At 38.6% G+C, this 19,780-nt stretch overlaps 1 protein-coding gene across 6 annotated transcripts in view; it reads left to right on the top strand.

Annotated features, from left to right (window-relative positions):
• The window catches only part of LOC124554893 (serine/arginine repetitive matrix protein 2-like), a 391,768-nt gene that overhangs the window by 141,319 nt on the left and 230,669 nt on the right, over nt 1-19,780 (top strand). The window lies entirely within an intron of this gene.

Here is a 19,780-nt window from a genome sequence, read left to right as displayed (position 1 = left end):
ATCTAGGCCAGTGATTGATTTTCCAGGTTGAACGTCTAGTTTGCGGCGGCGGTGGGAGCTACCAAGCTTATTTGGAGGAAAATGAATTTCTTTGAGGATTTCTTCAAAAGTGGAAGACCATGTGTCTGCTTTGCTTTGCTGGCTCTCCTCATTATCTGGCAATTTTCGTAAGACATGATCTGGATCAAAAGGGATTAAGCCCGTGGCACGAAATCCACCCTTTATGTTTTCCTTGGAGTTTGCTGAAATCTTAGTCAGTGTCTGCTTCAGAAGAGATGGGAAGGCATCCTTGTAAATGGTCCCACGAGTTTGTTTCTTCCAATCAGTTAATACAGCTCACATGCTGCTTTCATTGGTCTGAAGAAGCTTACATCGGGTGGTTGGAGGAGGTGCGTGCTATTGGAGGGAAGGAGAATGAATGAATTATTGTTCTGCTCACAGTCTTCAATAACACGTAAAGACACGTGACTGGATAAGTTGTCTCCAATCATGACTGTTGGCCCATTTTGCCTCTTCAAATAGGGCAAAGCGATTGTAAAGAACCAGTCTTCAAATACTGGCAGGTCAAACCATCCACTTTTGTTTCTATTGAAACGAGTTCCTTGTGGTCTACGTTCTTGCTACATGTCCCACAAATGCTCCGATTTGTAAAGGACGTACGGAGGAAGCAGTTCACCATCGGCACTAGCTGCCATCATTATTGAGACACTAGATTTTGATCAGTCGATCACTTTTTCAGCATGCTTACTCCCTCATTTCGTAATTATCTGCTGCTTGCCTGGATCATCTGACATGTTGGTTGCATCATAGTTGATCATGTTGGTAGGTGTGAGATTTTCCAGCCTTGCCTTGATATTGGAGAAAAACATCTTAACAGTCTCATGTCCACTTCTGTACGAGCTCATTTAATATTTTCGCTTAAACAAACGGAAAGATCTTCTGACTGTCTTCACCTGGCAAATTATTACAAAATTTCTTCTCTTTTCGGCCAGATTTATCGAGGTAGCCTTTAACTAAATATCTAATATCCAATTTAGTGAAGGGAAATCTCCAATGTGCAGCCCCCAAGATACCTTGCTTCAGCATTTCTTCTTCTTCCTTATTTAACACTGGCTGTCCTCCCATTTTTTTTTTTTTTTTTTTTTTTTTTAATGTGTTTCTGCACTTTATTTTGTAGGGTTGATTTAGGTATACCATACAAATCACACGCTTTTCTGTACAATAATTTACCACTCTGAATATCACGAACAGCTTTATCTAAAAGTTCCAGGTCATAATTACACCATACTGTAGCGCCTCTCCTGCTCTTATACGTTCTTGACATTGTCCAAAATCACCCCACACAGTACACAGTTTTACAAAATTTGTTGTTATTTTATAACCTTGCACGAGAAACTCAACAAACTTGTACAGAAATTGTCTTAATGCAGTTAGCTACTGAGCGCACCGACAATTACGTTTACAATAACTTCCCGCTTGGTGCAGTAATAGAAAGTTTCCACTTCACGATAATGCACGGATTTTTAACATTGAGACTGCTCATCAATTATTCACCTAGAGAAACAATTGATGCAAAACAAAGGTTGTGGAAAGCTAAAAATGTAATCTTGGGCTTAAAATAACTGGTGTACGGACGTTAAAATAAGTAACTTTTTGTTTCTATGCGGTGGCAAAGAGCAAATAAGCCATACTGTCCGAATTTGCCCCGGTGTCCGAAATCACCCCGTTTGACGGTATTGTAAAACACTGAATACTTTCAGGAAGTTCAGTTTACAAAGGCATTACATATCATCGTGTCAAAGAATATGGAAACAGAAAATTTGATGGACCTGAGCATGTATAAGAGGTTTTATTAAAACTTAATCCTTACAGACCTGAATTTTTTCTGGAGGAAGGAAAATTTTTATTCATGTGGTAATGCTATTAGGTGATTTTTTTAAAATAATTTTAGATGCAAGTTTTATACAAAACATACTTCGTACACTTGGTGTCATTTTGTGGACTAAACTAACTAATTGCGAAATATTCTCTATTGTAATAAATAATAAATTGATCATTCAATGACTGCCATGCAAATTAACAATAACAATATTAAATTATACAGTGGAATATAGTGAATCAACCATATCTGTGTATTCTGGTGGTCATGAGCTGCTACAAGCTTCTGTGCACTGCTACATTGACTTGCTGGTATTTTTATCGTGATGCCTGACAGTTGGCAGCACTAGTGCCTGATGAAAATGTTGAACATTCACAAATGTGTACATTGGATTTCCATTGGGAAAAAATACTTGTTTGCAGCTAAGAGACAGTAAAAGGTAATATACATGATTGTAGCCAGACGGTCTGAAAGAGTGAAAAGGAAGCTCTCCAAAGAGAGAAGAATTGAGTGAGTGTGCCATTCAGATGAACTAAGAGATTGCACTAATCTCAGCTAAGCCCTTGCACCCTTTCAAGGATGGTGATTTAATGAAGAATACTTGGTAGTTGCATCTGAGTGTTCATGTCCACATCAGGTAGAAAAATTTTGTGTGGTGCTGTTATCAAACATGACAATCATGTGTACCACATAGGTTATATCAGACACATTGAGCCAGCTTGCTAACTCTTTGTAAAGAGGGTGTTGCTTATTCTTTAGCTCTCTACACTTTCATAGATAGTGCAGCTGAATGTGGCATTCTTAGCATCATTGAAGAAAATCTAGAAAATATAAGTTTGTCATGGAACTTAGTTTGTGTGCCTACAGACAGAGTGCCAGTCATGTTGGGAGAAAAAAATCAGGATTCGTAGTGGATTCAAGTGAGAAAATGAAAGTTTCCCGTATTCAATTTGGGCTGATCAGCAGCTTAAAGCAATTTATCTGTATATCAGTGAGGAATATAAAGCCAGTCTAGATTTCCATCTGGATCGATTTCCTTGTTTATACATGTGTACATGGAGTCTACCCACCGTATTCTCTGCGATGATGGGTAGGGCACAGTATAAACTACTCATAAGCTTCCGCTCACTGTCTGTACGCAGAGCACATTTGCTGTGAAGCCCTGCCCTAACCAAATTATCAGGACAGTCATGCCTTTGTTGAGTGGATCATCTGCAGTTTGTCCTAAAACATTGATTCACTGGAGTCCACTGCACAGGATATAATTTGTAATAATAATAATAACACAGCCACATATCGATCAAGACGCGTCCAACACATGGGTAAGAAAAGGCACTATATACAGTGAGACGGAAGGATTCATGATTGCAATACAGGATCAAAAAATAAACACCAGATATTACAGTAAGCATATTATTGAAGATCCCAATACCACAACAGATAAATGCAGACTTTGCAAGCAACCAATAGAAACAGTAGATCACATCACAAGCGGGTGTACAATACTAGCAAATACAGAATACCCCAGAAGACATGACAATGTAGCAAAAATAATACATCAACAGCTTGCCTTACAACATAAACTTATAAAACAACATGTTCCCACATACAAGTATGCACCACAAAATGTACTGGAGAATGATGAATACAAATTATACTGGAACAGAACCATTATAACAGATAAAACACCACCACATAACAAACCTGACATCATACTCACCAATAAAAAGAAGAAATTAACGCAACTAATCGAAATATCCATACCCAATACAACAAATATACAAAAGAAAACAGGAGAAAAAATTGAAAAATACATCCAACTGGCTGAGGAAGTCAAGGACATGTGGCATCAGGATAAAGTTGACATTATACCAATTATACTATCAACTACAGGAATCATACCACACAATATCCACCAGTACATCAATGCAATACAGCTACATCCAAACTTATATATACAACTACAGAAATCCGTAATTATTGATACATGTTCAATTTCCCGAAGGTTCCTAAATGCAATATAACATATACTGTACAGTTAAAAGGAAGTCACGCTTGATCAAGGTCCGCGTCACTTTTCATTTTTGACCAGACAGAACGTCTGAGTAAAGAAAGAAATAATAATAATAACTCCACGTTCTTAAGTTCAAGAATAACTATTTAAAACAAGCTGCATTTAAATTCAGTTTGTGTATCATTAAAGGTAATGAATATTCCAAATTTTTTCGATTTTGATCTCAGTCATTGCACCTGTGAAATCTTTTAGCATTTTTCATACATAAACAAAGTTTACTGGTGTAGCTTCAGAGCAAAAGTCACTTCTGCAGGTTGCAAGAAAAGAACGGCATTTTTAAAGCAATAATTCTTGCTATGCTGTTACTGCCTGATATAAAGGCAGACTTTTTTTATATTTTAAAGATTTTTTAAAAAATGGGCACTGTTAAATGGTTAAAATATTTTATGTAATATGTTAAAATGAATTATATGAAAATGAAACACATAAAGAAGAGAGACCAGAGAGTTGCACTAGTAAGAAAAAAATTAGAACAAGAATGTGCACAGCCTTGTGTTAGCATTAATTTATGCCGATGAGATTTACTGAAAGTGGTAAGAAAGTTGATTTAAGGCTGTGAAGAAACTGTGCAGTGATAGCAAATACATCTTGAAGTATTAGTAAATGAAATAAAAAGGATGTAATGAATGATAAACAAATTATATCTTGAGGGTGCAACTTCCAAAGTGGTGTACTCTAAATTAAATGAGAGAATAATGTTGACATAAATAGTTTCTATTTACTATAACTTAAGGAATGTTGAGAGCTGATGATTGTTCTAATGTGGGAAAAGTGAGGTGGTGGGAGTGGGGTGAGAGGATAAATGTCGTGTTAGTATTGTCACTTAGTTGAGTATTGAGGATTATCTTGAGAGACATTCTATCTTTCAGAGGGAGAACAGAAACAGGGAAGGGGGAGAATGATAGCTCACAGTCTAACTGTTTGAAACTTTTGGGAAATATGTCAGTCATTGTGGAATAGAAATAAAGTAAGATTATGATTTTATAATATGCACCAAAATTTTGCAGTATGTTGACAGGCTGAGCTTTCTGCCAACCACCTTTCCCTCCTGAAGTTTCCGTTGTTTGAGCGTTTTGTCAATAAGAGGTCTTGGATTTTGTAATATACAGCAAATTGTTGACAGTCTTTTGAAAAGTGTGAGAAGCTATTTTCTCTTCATACAAAGTGTAGGAAAAACCATGTTCTTTTTAGTATTACAGTTCTTTATACATTTAAATAATTTACTTTTTCTTACATAGGGAAATGTAAAGAAATTATTTTTCTTATCCCGATAGTTGCTTCTTGAAACAGTAAATAGCTCTAGATCAGGGGTGGCCAGCCCTTTTGGCAGGTAGGCTAAATTTTTGAGAGGAGATTTACCTGCTTGCTGCATTACCAGTTTTTGTTTTGTGAACATAAACGAGCAATAAATACGCTATGTGATCAAAAGTATCCAGACACCTGGCTGAAAATGACTTAAAAGTTCATGGCGCCCTCCATCAGTAATGCTAGAATTCGGTATGCTGTTGGCTCACCTTTAGCCTTCATGACACCTTCCACTCTCGCAGGCATACGTTCAATCACGTGCTGGAAGGTTTCTTGGGGGATGGCAGCCCATTCTTCACGGAGTGCTGCACTGAGGAGAGGTATCGATGTCAGTTGGTGAGGCCTGGTATGAAGTCGGTGTTCCAAACCATGCCAAAGGTGTTCTGTAGGATTCAGGTCAGGATTCTGTAAAGGCCAGTCCATTACAGGGATGTTATTGTCATGTAACCACTCCGCCACAAGCCGTGCATTATGAACAGGTACTTGAACATGTTGAAAGATGCAATTGCCATCTCCAAATTGCTCTTCAACAGTGGTAAGCAAGAAGGTGCTTAAAACATCAATGTAGGCCTGTGCTAAGATAGTGCCACGCTAAACAACAATGGTTGCAAGCCCCCTCCATGAAAAACATGACCACATCATAACACCAACGCCTCCAAATTTTGCTGTTGGCACTACACACGCTGTCAGATGAAGTTCACTGGGCATTCGCCAAACCCACACCCTGCCATCAGATCGCCACATTGTGTACCATGATTTGTCACTCCACACCACGTTTTTCTACTGTCCAATCGTCCAATGTTTATGCTCCTTACACCAAGTGCGTCATCGCTTGGCATTTACTGGCGTGATGTGTGGCTTACAAGCATCCGCTCAACCATGAAATCAAAGTTTTCTCACCTCCCGCCCAACTGTCATAGTAATTACTGTGTATCCTGATGCAGTTTGGAATTCCTGTGTGATGGTCTGGATAGATGTCTGCCTATTGCACATTACGACCCTTTTCAACTGTCGGCAGTCTCTGTCAGTCAACAGACGAGGTCAGCCTGTACGCTTTTGTGCTTTACGTGTCCCTTCATGTTTCCACTTCATTATCACATCGGAAACAGTGGAGCTGGGCATGTTTAGGAGTGTGGAAATCTTGTGTACAGATGTATGACACAAGTGACACCCAATCACCTTACCTTGTTCGAAGTCCATGAATTCCACGGAGCACCCCATTCTGCTCTCTCACTATGTCTAATGACTACTAAGGTCGCTGATATGGAGTGCCTGGCAGTTGGTTGCAGCACAATGCACCTAATATGAAAAACATCTGTTCACCACGTAAGTGTTTCCAACTAATGAAATAAATTTTTAAATTATGTTTGTAAAATGCTGGATATTTCTTCTTATCCAAATATGTCTTATGGAACTCTTCCAAACCAACCTAATTAAATTTCTCTTTTAACTGTGAATCACAGAGCATTTTGCAGCATTCCATTTGTAAATGTCCCAGTAGTGAATTCATTTCCATGGAGAACAGCATAGCAAATACGGAGAAAAGCAGACAATGATTCTTAAAAGCTTGAAATCAGTTTTCAAATTCGTATTTCAAGTCAGATATCAAAGAAGCATATTTAATCACTGCCACACGTGTGATGGCCAATTGCTTTGACAGTGTAGGAAAATGTGTTTTGTTCGTAACTGTTGTTCCCAAAGCCCAAGTTTCATTTGGAATGCAGGAATGAGGTCATGCATGACATTAATGAACTGATCTTTTCCTGGGAGTCGAGTACTTATATCATTTAGGTGGCTAGTTACCTTGACCAAGAACACAAAGTTGGAAAGCCATTCTTTGTCCTAAAACTCTGGGAGTCTCTTTGACTTGCTTTCAAAGAATGTTTGTATTTCTTGCTTCAGATGACACACTCTTTTCAACATTTTCGCATGGGTTAGCCACCTGACTTCTGTATAATAGAAAATGTTGTCGTACTCAGAATCCAAGGATTTCAAAAATTCTTGGAAATGATAGCGATTCAATCCTTTCGACTTAATAAAGTTCACTGTTTTGGCAACTACCTTCATGACAAAGTCCATTTTGAGGTACTTGGCAGATAAATTCTCTTGATGGATAATCCAATGAAAGTTTATCATCGGTGTATTGCCAACTTTGCAGGCCTTGTTTTCAATCAGCTGAACTAGACCTTCATGTTTCCCAGCCATAGCTGGAGCGCCATCAGTTGTTAGCCCCGATAGATTGTTAAGTTTTAATGAAAAGCGACTTAATAACAATATAACTTCTTCCAACAATAACTTCGTGGTATCCTTAAGTGGATACAATGCCGCTAATTCTTCTGTTTTATTAAAATGGGCATCAACGTCTCTGATATAAATTGCCACTTCGGTGGTACCCGCAATGTCTGTGCATTCATCCAAAGCTAGAGAATAAAATATAAACTCAGATGCACGATTTTTAAAATTATCTCCAATTTGTCTTCCAGTGCCATCCATATGTCTAGTAATAGTTTCATGAGACAGGCCTATTTTTGAGAAATCCTTTTTCTTTTCTGGACACACAGTTTCAATGATGGTATCTATCATTCTTTAACCATTTCACCATCTGAATGTGACTTTGATTTTTTGCCGGTATCGGAGCTACTGCATAACACACTTTCACATAGCATGTTGGCTCTGAATTTGCCCTGTAAATATCTGCTCGTAAGCAGAAAGTTTTCTTTTTTTAAGTCTTTTACGTGGTCTTGTTGAAATTGTGCCTTGTACTTATCAAACATAGCTGCATGTTTCATTTCGTAATGGTGCTTGATGTTATATTCTTTTGGAATTGAGGCTGATTCATTGCATGTCAGACATATGGGTTTTGTTTTATGTTCCACAAAAAAAGTGTCCATTCGTCTTGAAAAGTTCTTAACTGATGTTCAGAATCATATGCCAGTTACCAAAGGTGCTTCGATGCAACTCTAAAAAATTCCCTATAAAATCTACTTTAAAAGTCCCCGAAGTTGTTTAACTCCGTAAAGAAAGTTGACTGTTTGATAGTCCATGTGGGCCTGTGCTAAGATGCCCAACTGTCACGAGTGGTCTTCGATTCCCAGTAGTGGTAAATTTTTAAACAAAGGTTCATGTTCCACTGGCATGACACTGAAGCGTAGGGTACGTGTAGATGGAAAAAATTAATTTGAAATGTTTTTCCTTTTTTTCAGCTCTCTTCTTCTATGCAAAGGATTGGTGATTAGGGATTTATACCTACAATGGAAACTGGGTTTTTCTGTGTGATATGTAATTAGAAATAAGAAGACCTGTATTTTTCATAAAAATGACAATTAAATATGTGCTAATTAGCATATATTTACGTTATATAGTTATTCGAACTGAACGGAAAGAAACTGAAAAAGTAATGACTGAAACTAGACTCAAACCAGCAATCGAAGAATTACGTCTCGAGCGCTGCTTTTTTCCTCCAAACTTTGTGTATTTCACACTTCACAAGAGTGTTTTTAGAGCATGTGACTATGTTAAAAAATATATATCAACTATGCACGTATGTTTAAAAATACAACCCACCTGGGAATTGAAGCCTTGCCCTCCAGATGTAAGGCTAGCATCATATCACAAAGCTACACAGTTTGTCGAATTATCGGTGTTTCATTTGAGTATTATAGGCACTTGGGAAACTTCATAGTATGTTCTCTTGGTAATTTTTGAGAATACTGTTCAATTGCTTTAGGAAATTGATATTTCAGTTTTGAACATCATGAACCATAAATACATATAAAAAAATTGTGCTTTACTTAACCTAGCAGCCTTACTTTAAAATCTCAGTCCGCATTCCAATTTTTTTTAATGATTGTTTCTTAAAACTATTCTACATTTCAAGTCAACAACATTATTAGTTGCTGTGAATAAGAGACACAGAAAGGTGGGTGAAGTTGCACTAGCAGTTTCTCTTTTCTACCTTTGTAATGCGGAGTCCTTAAACATCATCAATGAAAACAAAGTATTACAATTAAGTATTTATTTATTTTGTACTAATAAAATGAAAAGAACGTAATGAGGCAGAAACCATTGCAAATGTAGAATAGTGTGTATACCCACCACACGTAAATACATGAAATAAATGTAAGCTAACTGAAATTAAAGACAAGCATCACATATTAATTTAAAGGAGATAAAAGCTGGCTGTACTTACCTGAAGTGATGAAAGGTCTATTGCGATCTAATGTGAACCACGTATACATGTGAAGGACCAATAGTGTTGTGAGTTTGCTGTAAAATTAAATATGAAATATATCGGTTGTGTCTTGCACTCGTCTCACTCATATATCCAGTTCTGCAATCCATAGTACTGCTAAATGTTGGTTGCATATCACCTAGGTGAATTATATTTTCTTCAAGATGGCTCACTAGCTTTTCAAAATAAATCCAACATAGCGATTTTTTTCAAGCAGGAATATAGACAAAAATCAAATGGTAGTTGAATCAATAAACTGAGATATTCCTGTTGTAATCCTATTGTAATTGGATATTTTATGAAAGATGCTTGATGTAATTCTCTTTTGGAGGTTTTACGTGAAATAAAAGTTAATTTTTTCTTTCGTATGAAACAGTGCTGCAGGCCAAAATTAGCACCCCACAGGACACATATGGCCATCGGGCCGTGATTTGGCCACCGCTGCTCTAGAGCCTTCATGAATAAAATATTAGGTATCACTTAGTTCATTTTATGTTTGTTCCCAGGGAAGGAATAATAATAACAACAACAACAACATTGAAAGACAAGGCTAAGTTCACACAATGGAAGTCAGATGCACATTTTCAAATCATACAGTTAGATATCTGACATTTGACTTACAACAACCAATCATATGCACATGCGTTAATGCAGGATTCATGGAAGAAATCTCTAGATGCAGATGAACACTCATTGATGCCTGTTTAGAAAGGTGGGTAGCACCCATGTGCTGTTCAGTGGTTCATGTGTTTCTGTCATGACCAGATGAATTTTCAATTTTTGTCAAAAAATGAGTGAAATAGAGGTGAGAACATCGGCATTGACAAGTATAAGAAAGACCATCATGTTGGAATATAGTGTCAGAATTGTGCAGAAATAACATTTTGCGATGGTGAGCTTGGGAAGAATTGGTTTTGATTTTTCGTGAGGGAAATAACTCAAGAAAACAAATATAGGTAAGAGAAACTATATTGTTAACAAGTACACTTCTGTTCATATCATATGGTCTGCATGTTCAATTCTACCTTCATTAAAAAAAAATGTTGGTAAATTTAGCCGGAACATTATCCACTGATGAAGTGGCTCAGCCATCGTGAGTGTCATTTATACCTGTGAGATTTTCTTCCAAGAAATGTTTGTATTTAAATCCATCACCCATGCCAGTTGTTAAGTACTGCAGTCACTTTCACAAGTTGTTCGTCGCAATCTGCCCTGACACGTAAAGGGCAATGGGTAGTATTCTCCACTTATTACACGCTATATCAAAAATAAACCAACACACAGGGGTGCTAAAGTCAGCCAATAGTTAAATATCTTTCTTTTCATAAGTCAGCTGCTTTTTGCTATAGGGTTTTGATAAATTTTCCATCAACCCAAATGCTTCATCACCTGTGATCATGTAAAGAAGTGCCATATCGTGGGTTTCTGTTTAAGGCCTTTGTTTCAGTGCACTGCAGTTCCTTTTCTAAATCTTCGCATGAACGAAAAAATGGCTGACATCAAAATAAGTGTCCAAGGAATAGAAAAGAAACTGAAATCACTCAACAGAGTAAAGTCCACTGGACCTGACAGGATACCAATTCGATTCTACACAGAGTACGCAAAAGAACTTGCCCCCTTCTAATAGCCGTGTACCGCAAGTCCCTAGAGGAACGGAAGGTTCCAAATGATTGGAAATAGCACAGGTAGTTCCAGTTTTCAAGAGGGTCATCGAGCCGATGCACAAAACTATAGGCCTATATCTCTGACATTGATCTGTTGTAGAATTTTAGAACATGTTTTTTGCTCGTGTATAATGTCATTTCTGGAAACCCAGAGTCTACTCTGTAGGAATCAACATGGATTCCGGAAACATCAATCTTGCGAGACCCAACTCACTTTATTTGTTCATGAGACTCAGAAAATATTAGATACAGGCTCCCAGGTAGATGCCATTTTCCTTGACTTCCGGAAAGCGTTCGATACAGTTCCGAACTGTCGCCTGATAAACAAAGTAAGAACCTACGGAATATCAGACCAGCTGTGTGGCTGGATTGAAGAGTTTTTAGCAAACAGAACACAGCATGTTGTTCTCAATGGAGAGACGTCTACATTCTTTCCGGCAGTCGTTCTTCCAGCAAACCATATGCGACTGAACAGGACAGGGAGGTAATGACAGTGGCACGTAATGTGCCTTCCGCCACACACCGTTGGGTGGCTTGCGGAGTATAACTGTAGATGTAGATATCCTAAAATTTTTCGATGTGTTTTTCATATAGAATGGTATTTATGAAAATTCATGAGTCGCTTTGTTTTCCATAAGCCTGACTGCCCCCACAAATAAAGTGATAGGCAGTCACAAAGAGGAAAAAAAAAAAAAAATATAACACCTTAAATTTTCTGGGTTTTGTATTCTGGCGTGATTATCATCTAAAGCTCCAATGCAATTAGGAAATATTGCATACCATTCAAATCCATGAGATATATCAATCCATTTTTCTTCATTTGGTATTAGCATTGCAATGTCTTTTGATTTCATCCAGATACCTTTACATGATTGAAGAATTATCCCAGATATAGTTGATTTTCCAAATTTATGTGGATAGTGTATCGTCACCACTGAAAAAACTCTTGTGAGACACATGAAGCAGAAACAGTCTGTGAAAGACTCTCTTGAAATTTGATCACGCTTTAGCATTTGTCACTGCAGATTGCATCTGAACTTAGTCAAATTGGTTGTACTGTTAACTGTTTTATGTTTTAGTGACTAAAGAGCCACAGAGTGTAGTATTGCTGTGGTTGAAAATTTTATTTGGAAAATGTGGTTTCTTTTCATCCAGTATAGAACTGTACCTGTTGATTCCTCCATCTTAGAGGGAGGAATGTGAGAATGAAATAAATGACACACAATGTGAGCCTTATCAAGTGGCAAAAACAAACCCCAAAAAAGATTTGCAAAACTGGCTCCAAGGAATAGAAAATGGGAAAGAATTCACATTGATTATGCTGGACCATTGTGGAAAGCATCCGTTATTGAAGAAGACTAACTGGGGAGCAGAGAACAAGCAAGATTCTCTACAGAAAATTCTGATTACTTATCACCCAATGCCAAATCCGATAACTGGAAAATCACCTGCTGAACTGCTACGTGATCATCAGCCCAGGATCACTTTTTACTGATTGTTCCATCAAAAGAGGGGGCAAAGTCAAAGAAGAGTTTAAAGTTCCAGGTTGATGATCAGGTGTATGCCAAAAATTACTCAGTTTGTCAAGTGTATCATCGTGGATGATACACTTGTGAGCAGTGTGAAAGAGCCACATGGAACTGACAAAACACATCAAAACCAAATCTTAAAATGCAACATCTGGAAGAATAGCGGGCAACGCAGAACTGAAGATGAATGGTATTTAATTTGACTGCATCCTGAACCAGCAATAGAACAGGAAGAAAATGGGCATAGGATACTTTACAGACTGAACCAGAAATGAAATGTACATATACCCTATTTGGCTGGGAGTCCCCTTGTGGGGAGTCCAGCGGCTTGGTTCAAATCTCTTCATTTGATGCCACTTGAGCAACTTGTGCATCAGTGATGATGAAATGATAATGAGCGCGCGCGCGTCCACACACGCGCGCGCACACACACACACACACACACACACACACACACACACACACACACACACCTGAGGAGAAAATCCCCTACCCAGCTAGGACCCCTTGATCAAGAGTCAGCAATACGAAACACAAGACTATGAGATACTGATATAGAAACAGAAAACACAAAGATTGAGGGGCCACCTACTGAACTTAAGAGATCAACAAGAATGCCTTAAAATGCGGTTCACTACAGTCCGTCCTCAAATTAACTGGGGAGGAAATGTTGTATTTGAACTTTTATATAGTTTAAGAGAATTTCTATGCATATATGGAACCATCATGACTTTCAGTTTTGTGTCAATTGTTATTTTGCTATATTCTGTAGGTTACAGTTTCATTGCACAGTATTACATCTGTTTTGTTTTAATAATGTGTATATTAATATACCGGGTATTTCAAGGATTATAATTATGTGATCTCTAACCAAATAACATATTAAACACAGTAGTGGGAACTTTGCTGTGTAGCTTGTCATTTCCATTGAATAAAAACAACAGCCTCAAACATATAAAATTGTGTTATAAAACTGAGAGGCTTTTTAGTGAAACACTGGAAATATTTATTTGTTTTGAGCACCTTCAGTCTCCTACAGAGTGAGGTGACACACTGGTTAAAAGATTGACTTTCACATTTTGGTGTAACAGATTTAACAGCTCCATCTGGCACTCTAGATTTCGGTTATTTTTGGTTTACCATAACGCTATAGGTGAATGCCAGTATGGTTTCATTAAATCAGTGATTACTAGCGACCTGAAAATGTAACATCCATTTTTGGTGAAATTCTCATCTGTTTTTGGCAAATTGTAATTTTTTTTTACTTGTAAATGATTAGATGCACACTCTTAAAAGATTATCACACTTTGTGTCTGAAGAAGCTTTTATTTAAATTGACTGTTAAAAAAAAAAAGTGGTGATTTGAGAGCTTTTAGATGGGAATGTTTGCTTTTGCAAAAACTTCCAACAGCTTATGGTTGGCCGTGGGGCATGGTGGGAATTAGTATGCACATGTGCCTTGTTGTCAGCCGTTTGCACGTGAAAATATCACGGTGCAGCATGCCTTAGTGTATAGCACTTGTGAAGGTCTACTGTGCAAGAACAGCCCAACTGCAACTCAAAAGAAGTTTGCGAACGAGTTCAAGCTGAAGACATCAGGTCCAAGTGTGCTAACAATCAAGAATTTGATTTGCAAGTTTGAGAGAATGGGCGGTGTTCGTGATGACAGTGTTCGTGACGACAGTGTTCATGACGACAGTGTTCATGACGACAGTTGTCTAAAACTGGTGAAAATGTCTGAAAACATCGAGAAGACGTGCTGTGTTTCAAACCAGACCCAGGAAATCGGCCAGACAAGCTGCACAACAGGTGGAAGTCAACCGGGAGACACTGCAACAAATTTTTGTTGAAGAACTGCATCTCTTCCCGTACAAAATTCAAATCCATCAGTCAGTAAGCCCCAGGGCTATGGAACAGTGGTTGTGTTTCGCCAACGCTATTGTCCACAGAATTGACAAAGAGGACTTTGATGTGAATATGGTTTGGTTTAGCAATGAAGCCCACTTTCATTGGAATGTGTTCATCAGTAAGCAAAATTGGCCGACTTGGGGGACTGAGAATCCACATTTTGGGTGACAGTGTGGTGTGCAATGTCGTCTCACGGAATAATTGGTGCAATATTCCTTGATGGCACGGTGACTACTGAACTGTATGCGGAGGTTTTGGAAGATGATTTCATCCCCATTATCGAAAGTGACACTGACTTCGACAAGATGTGATTCATGCAAGATGGAGCTCGACCCCATAGAAGCTCACCACAAATACAATATAAAATGTGAAACATAACAAACTCCACCTAATGATAAGACACGATTGTAACTGTAGTAGACAAATGCAATTAACAGATGTAGAAAATTGTTGTTATACAAGGGTTGGAACTTTAATAGTGGCAACTATTTATTTACAGCTTGTACAAAATAGATACGTGTTTCAGAATTTTACTGACCTTCAGAGTAGTCATCAGCATTGTGTATAACCCATTGCCAGCAATGTAGAAGTCGTAGGATACTCTTAGCAGTGCCAGTTGTGTTGACAGTTCGAGTGGCACGGTCTATTGCCCAACGAATTTGTAGCAGTTCTGAAGCGAATGCCATGAAGTGTTTACTTCACTTTAAAAATCGAGTTGAACTTACGAGGGCTTATGTCAGGGGAGCACCGTAGGTGGTATAGCACTTAGCAGCCTGATCAGTCAAACAAATCAGTAACAGCTTGCACTGTATGTGCTTGAGCATTGTCCTGCAGAATGATGGTCAGGTCCTGCAGAAAGTGTATCACTTCTGTCTCTATGCTGTTTATTTTTCAGACACAACATACGACCAGCTTAGAGACAGAAGTGATACACTTTCTGCAGGACCTGACCATCATTTTGCAGGACAATGCTCAAGCACATACAGTGCAAGCTGTTACTGATTTGTTTGACTGATGGAGCTGCTAAGTGCTATACCACCTACTGCACTCCCCTGACCTAAGCCCTTGTGAGTTCAACTCGATTTCTAAACTGAAGGAAACACTTCATGGCATTCGCTTCAGAAGTGCTGCAAATTTGTCGGGCAATAGACCACGCCGCTCGAACTGTCAACACAATTGGCACTTCTAAGAGTATCCTATGACTCCCACATTGCTGGCAGTGGGTTACACACAATGCTGGTGACTACTTTGAAAGTCAGTAAAACTTTGAAACACACATAAGTTTTGTTGTTGTTGTTGTTGTTGTTGTGGTCTTCAGTCCTGAGACTGGTTTGATGCAGCTCTCCATGCTACTCTATCCTGTGCAAGCTTTTTCATCTCCCAGTACCTACTGCAACCTACATCCTTCTGAATCTGCTTAGTGTATTCATCTCTTGGTCTCCCTCTACGATTTTTACCCTCCACACTGCCCTCCAATACTAAATTGGTGATCCCTTGATGCCTCAGAACATGTCCTACCAACCGATCCCTTCTTCTGGTCAAGTTGTGCCACAAACTTCTCTTCTCCCCAATCCTATTCAATACTTCCTCATTAGTTATGTGATCTACCCATCTAATCTTCAGCATTCTTCTGTAGCACCACATTTCGAAAGCTTCTATTCTCTTCTTGTCCAAACTATTTATCGTCCATGTTTCACTTCCATACATGGCTACACTCCATACGAATACTTTCAGAAATGACTTCCTGACACTTAAATCTATACTCGATGTTAACAAATTTCTCTTCTTCAGAAACGCTTTCCTTGCCATTGCCAGCCTACATTTTATATCCTCTCTACTTCGACCATCATCAGTTATTTTGCTCCCCAAATAGCAAAACTCCTTTACTACTTTAAGTGCCTCATTTCCTAATCTAATTCCCTCAGCATCACCCGACTTGATTAGACTACATTCCATTATCCTTGTTTTGCTTTTGTTGATGTTCATCTTATATCCTCCTTTGAAGACACTGTCCATTCCATTCAACTGCTCTTCCAAGTCCTTTGCTGTCTCTGACAGAATTACGGCGAACCTCAAAGTTTTTATTTCTTCTCCATGAATTTTAATACCTACTCCGAATTTTTCTTTTGTTTCCTTTACTGCTTGCTCAATATACAGATTGAACAACATCGGGGAGAGGCTACAACCCTGTCTTACTCCCTTCCCAACCACTGCTTCCCTTTCATGTCCCTCGACTCTTATAACTGCCATCTGGTTTCTGTACAAATTGTAAATAGCCTTTCGCTCCCTGTATTTTACCCCTGCCACCTTTAGAATTTGAAAGAGAGTATTCCAGTCAACATTGTCAAAAGCTTTCTCTAAGTCTACAAATGCTAGAAACGTAGGTTTGCCTTTCCTTAATCTTTCTTCTAAGATAAGTCGTAAGGTCAGTATTGCCTCACGTGTTCCAGTGTTTCTACGGAATCCAAACTGATCTTCCCCGAGGTTGGCTTCTACTAGTTTTTCCATTCGTCTGTAAAGAATTCGTGTTAGTATTTTGCAGCTGTGACTTATTAAGCTGATAGTTCGGTAATTTTCACATCTGTCAACACCTGCTTTCTTTGGGATTGGAATTATTATATTCTTCTTGAAGTCTGAGGGTATTTCGCCTGTTTCATACATCTTGCTCACCAGATGGTAGAGTTTTGTCAGGACTGGCTCTCCCACGGCCGTCAGTAGTTCCAATGGAATATTGTCTACTCCGGGGGCCTTGTTTCGACTCAGGTCTTTCAGTGCTCTGTCAAACTCTTCACGCAGTATCATATCTCCCATTTCATCTTCATCTACATCCTCTTCCATTTCCATAATATTGTCCTCAAGTACATCGCCCTTGTATAGACCCTCTATATACTCCTTCCACCTTTCTGCTTTCCCTTCTTTGCTTAGAACTGGGTTTCCATCTGAGCTCTTGATATTCATACAAGTCGTTCTCTTATCTCCAAAGGTCTCTTTAATTTTCCTGTAGGCGGTATCTATCTTACCCCTAGTGAGATAGGCCTCTACATCCTTACATTTGTCCTCTAGCCATCCCTGCTTAGCCATTTTGCACTTCCTGTCGATCTCATTTTTGAGACGTTTGTATTCCTTTTTGCCTGTTTCATTTACTGCATTTTTATATTTTCTCCTTTCATCAATTAAATTCAATATTTCTTCTGTTACCCAAGGATTTCTACTAGCCCTAGTCTTTTTACCTACTTGATCCTCTGCTGCCTTCACTACTTCATCCCTCAAAGCTACCCATTCTTCTTCTACTGTATTTATTTCCCCCATTCCTGTCAGTTGCTCTCTTATGCTCTCCCTGAATCTCTGTACAACCTCTGGTTCTTTTAGTTTATCCAGGTCCCATCTCCTTAAATTCCCACCTTTTTGCAGTTTCTTCAGTTTTAATCTACAGGTCATAACCAATAGATTGTGGTCAGAGTCCACATCTGCCCCTGGAAATGTCTTACAATTTAAAACCTGGTTCCTAAATCTCTGTCTTACCATTATATAATCTATCTGATACCTTTTAGTATCTCCAGGGTTCTTCCATGTATACAACCTTCTTTCATGATTCTTAAACCAAGTGTTAGTTATGATTATGTTGTGCTCTGTGCAAAATTCGACCAGGCGGCTTCCTCTTTCATTTCTGTCCCCCAATCCATATTCACCTACTACGTTTCCTTCTCTCCCTTTTCCTACACTCGAATTCCAGTCACCCATGACTATTAAATTTTCGTCTCCCTTCACTATCTGAATAATTTCTTTTATTTCATCATACATTTCTTCAATTTCTTCGTCATCTGCAGAGCTAGTTGGCATATAAACTTGTACTACTGTAGTAGGCGTGGGCTTCGTATCTATCTTGGCCACAATAATGCGTTCACTATGCTGTTTGTAGTAGCTTACCCGCATTCCTATTTTCCTATTCATTATTAAACCTACTCCTGCATTACCCCTATTTGATTTTGTGTTTATAACCCTGTAGTCACCTGACCAGAAGTCTTGTTCCTCCTGCCACCGAACTTCACTAATTCCCACTATATCTAACTTCAACCTATCCATTTCCCTTTTTAAATTTTCTAACCTACCTGCCCGATTAAGGGATCTGACATTCCACGCTCCGATCCGTAGAACGCCAGTTTTCTTTCTCCTGATAACGACATCCTCTTGAGTAGTCCCCGCCCGGAGATCCGAATGGGGGACTATTTTACCTCCAGAATATTTTACCCAAGAGGACGCCATCATCATGTAATCATACAGTAAAGCTGCATGCCCTCGGGAAAAATTACGGCTGTAGTTTCCCCTTGCTTTCAGCCGTTCGCAGTACCAGCACAGCAAGGCCGTTTTGGTTATTGTTACAAGGCCAGATCAGTCAATCATCCAGACTGTTGCCCTTGCAACTACTGAAAAGGCTGCTGCCCCTCTTCAGGAACCACACGTTTGTCTGGCCTCTCAACAGATACCCCTCCGTTGTGGTTGCACCTACGGTACGGCTATCTGTATCGCTGAGGCACGCGAGCCTCCCCACCAACGGCAAGGTCCATGGTTCATGGGGGGGATAAGTTTTGTATGAGCTTTAAATAAATAATTGCCACTATTAAAATTCCAACCCTCATAGATCATATCAAAAACCAGTGTTTTACTGACAGACTAATCTCTTTAAACAGGGAAAGACCTCTGTGGCTCCCTCTTTTAACATATATAAGTAAGTTTTGCTGCAAAGAACTTTCAAGGACACTGCAAAAGAAAGACAGTAATAAATGTAAAGATAAAACCAAATGCTGGTTGTGTGGAATTATTGCTATTGAAGTTTCACTGGCAGCATTGGTAATTTTGGAATAAGTTTTATACATATTCATAAGAATTAATATGTTTCTGCTTCAGTTGCAATTAATTTGTGTCTAGTAAAACTGGCGGACATGAATAAGTGTCGTGAATTCTCATTGTGTACATTGTATTGCATTGTTTCTTAATTGTATTTCATTTGACTTTAAAAATTACTTGTTTGAATTTAAAACAGTTTTATATCATAAACTAATCTTCTGGTTACCTCATTAGAATGAAGACCCTATGATTGAAGTAAATTTCACATCTGTTGAAATCTTGCTGCAAGATAACATCAACAACGTCATAGTTTTGAGCTGCCTGATCTTTGTTAATCAGTTTCTC

Source organism: Schistocerca americana, chromosome X, assembly GCF_021461395.2.
Source record: "Schistocerca americana isolate TAMUIC-IGC-003095 chromosome X, iqSchAmer2.1, whole genome shotgun sequence".
NCBI classification, from domain to species: domain Eukaryota; kingdom Metazoa; phylum Arthropoda; class Insecta; order Orthoptera; family Acrididae; genus Schistocerca; species Schistocerca americana.
This window is presented reverse-complemented; position numbering and strand designations above follow the sequence as displayed.